Below are 3,413 nucleotides of genomic sequence, written 5' to 3'. Positions count from 1 at the left end.
ATTGGATTAATTTAAGGAAACAGAGTCATCTCGGTGACCAGCAGAAGATGTTGAATTGAAAGTCCAGTTTGTCACAGTAGGTTGCAAACATCAAAGGGCTTGGAAAGTTTGGTTTGGGGAGAGAAATATCCAACTTGGATAGTTATTTCTTCTTTGTTGCTCTACAGCAAGGTGGGAAGGTGTGATTTCTCATATTCCTGGAGGTAGCTAGACAGGGAGATGGAGGCTCTTGCTCCATGTTGGCTTTCCTGTGGTCCATCCCAGCCAAAGCTAGGGAATGTAGACGCACAGGAAGTATCTTTTTAAGATTTAAATATAGTCGGCTTTCTAGACAAAACCCCAAATTTGAGTTAGTACCTGAAAAACAGTTCTGTGGGTTAGTTCTTGGCAGTTCATATTTTAGCAAAGGAAGAGTTCTCATATCCTGAAATGTGACCTGGCTCTTTGAGTCCTTTTCTGGTGTTTTTTTTCCAGTGATGTTCTTGAATTTATGGGGTGGTGGGGGGGAGGGGAAGGAAAGTGCTTATATTAAGACCTCACCTTCTTTGCATTAATCAAGTTTGTTCTTATGAGCATCCCCTGAGGTAGGGGGATGCACTTGTTTAGGAGGGGTGTGAATGTATGGTGAATAGGTCTGGTTTGAGTAGGATGAATGACCAAATAAGCTAAAAAAAGTCTATGAAGCCCGTTTCCAAAGGTTTTGCCTTTGGTGTGAAGACTGCCAGAGTCACAGCAGATATTTTAACCCCATCTTAACTAACTCTGCATGGTGTATGTCTGTGTGAAGTACTGCTAAAACCCATGCCTGTGGCTAGCTGTGCTGTGTAGCCAGTGCTGCTGTTGGCATCATCTCTGGCAGGGTCATACCAGACCTGACAAAGAAAGGAAGCCCTGTTTATCTCTTCCCCCCCTTTAAAGTGAGGCAAGTGTAGACATGGCTGTAGTGACAAACCATTAATAAAGCAAAAGGAATGCAGCTGTAGAACTTTCAAAATGACATGTAGCAAATAAATGTCAACATATTGGTTGTTGTGCCTGGAATGGGAATATTACTAGGAAAATATGTTGTTTCAAGCTACAGTCTGGCTTTTTAGTTTAAGAAAATAGTATCAATGTGACACTTAGACTGTTAATGGTGGGGCTTTCAGATTTTTATTAGATGCACATGTCATTTTTTTTGGAGGAGGGGGGCATTGTTTTACATGGATTTAAAGTATTTCCTATCAACATTGCTTTCTTTTAAAATAATCTTTATTTATTAATATATGTATACATATACAAAACTATAGATCCATAACTACATGTATAACCACTGTAGTTCGAGTTGACAAAATGACTCTGTTTCCCTTAACTCATTTGTTCTCACTGGTGTGCACTGTTAGGCTTTTTGAGTCCTTTTCTTAATCCCAAGCATTTAAGAAATGGTTCAAAAACTCACGTTGTTGTCTTCCTCATAATTTTAAACAAGGAAAACTCCCAAAATCCTGAATCACACTGCCCTACTTCTTCCCCTCCACACCAAAATCAAACAGCTGTGGATACTGGTTGTGGGTCTTTCTCAAAGTTAAACCTGAGACTGTGAAGTGAAGTAAAAGTTTTAGGAAGAAGCTTCAAGTATTTAAAAACTCCAGGGGGGGAAAATGCATTGAGCAAAGTTTCTGAGCTATCAGACAAATTTCTGTAGCCCACGTGGTTGGGTCACAGCTTTGAATGACTAAACCAGGGAGGCTTTGGTCATGGGTGGACCTGTGCTGGATCAGAGACCTTGATCCTGGAGGCTACAGGAGTGTTTGTCAAGCTTCCTAAACCATTGGCAGGCTCTGGGAGAAATTGGTTGATGCGGGCAAGAGATGGGACTTGAAACCTCCCTGTGGCTGTACCAACAACTTCATGACTGTCTCAAGCTTTCTGAGAACTCCTGTCCTGTAATCGAGTCTCAGATAAAAGGAGTGATTTCAAGTAAAGGTGGATGAAAATAGATTGCCCCCGTTTAGATCTGTGAAGTGGTGATTAGAAAAGAGGTGTTTTTCACGCAAATAAGAACATTGGAAAAGCTGTGAGAGTTGTACTAAATTTGGTACTGAGATAAATTAAAAATGTTGGTCTTGGGATGTGTGGCTGGAGGTAGGAGGGCTAAGTTTGCACATCTCCTGGAAAACAGGTGTACTTTTAGCCTTCTGGTTCTACTTTGATGTGAGGAGGGGTTGTGTGATAAGAATGAAAGGCCAGATGTGATTCATTCTGCGTGGCCACCACCATCACTTTTAAATCCCGTAAGTGGTCCTCTCCAGGAGCTGGAGTACCAGCTCTTGATCAGGCTGATGTTTTGGATCAATGCACTCTGCAGGTGGTGGAATTGCAACAAGCTCTGGAAAACATTGATAAAAATAAAGAGAGCGTATTTCAGCTAATCTGTTAGTTTAGTTGTTAAACTGAGGGGAAAAGGAAAATCAAAGCCTAGTAGCACCTGGGGGCAGAGCAGGTCTGGCAGGATTGTTTGCAGCACACAGCATCTGGAACCATGGGGAGGTTGGCTCAGCCCTTTATCCTCTCTGGAGCTGAAGAATTAAAGACCTGGTTTATGGCTCTGTAGTCAAGTGCTCTGTGTAAATTCTAGATTTCACAAGACTTTCCTCGTGAGTGGCAAGTTCTGTGTTGCTCTTTGCCATAGATTGCTCTCTATATACTTTGGTGGTTTTCTGCCAGCTGATTACCTGGCTTTTACCAGGAGGATTGTGGAATTCTCTGCACAAGAGGTACTAAGGAGGCTGCCTGGTCTGCACCAAATCTGTGAGGTTGCTTTGCGTAGGGGTTCTTGTGCAGAAGTCTAGATAAACTGTGTGATTAGGTCATTCATCTTATTCACTAAAGAACTGGATTATTGCTCCATAAAACAGTATGATGTTAGTCTCAATGCTGAATTAAGACTTGTTTTTACAAAGCGATCTTCCCATGGTTTTAGTGGTGCTTGCATATCATGTTAATTAGCTGCAAACGGGGAGGGTGTGCTGGAAGTGATGTGTGCTTCTTTGCAACACATTAAGTGAGATAATCTTCTGTCATCCTCTGTATAGCACACAGTGTTCAGAGTGTGGGGATGTGCTGTCCCTCCTGCTCCAGCAGAAACCTTTCTCCTTTGGATCATGACTGAAGCAGAAGTCAGGCACCTGCTCTTTGCCTTAGAGGTGGCAGTTCATACTGTTTACATGGCCCTAGAAGGAAATAAAGGTCTTTGGCTTTGACCTGTGGATATTAAATGCAACTGATGTAACATTGTAACTATATGAATGATGTAGTTCCAAGAGCTCTGGTAGCAAGCAGAATAGTGATGTTTAGGAACAGAGCAAAGTGTCTCAGAACTTGCCTATTTCAGCGGTTTGATGAGGGTTTGGGTTTATAATAATGGGAAAGAG

Source organism: Chaetura pelagica, unplaced genomic scaffold (genome assembly GCF_000747805.2).
Source record: "Chaetura pelagica isolate M959 unplaced genomic scaffold, ChaPel_1.0 scaffold341, whole genome shotgun sequence".
Lineage (NCBI taxonomy): Eukaryota > Metazoa > Chordata > Aves > Apodiformes > Apodidae > Chaetura > Chaetura pelagica.
The sequence above is the reverse complement of the archived record's forward strand: the minus strand, read 5'-3'. Positions refer to the sequence as shown.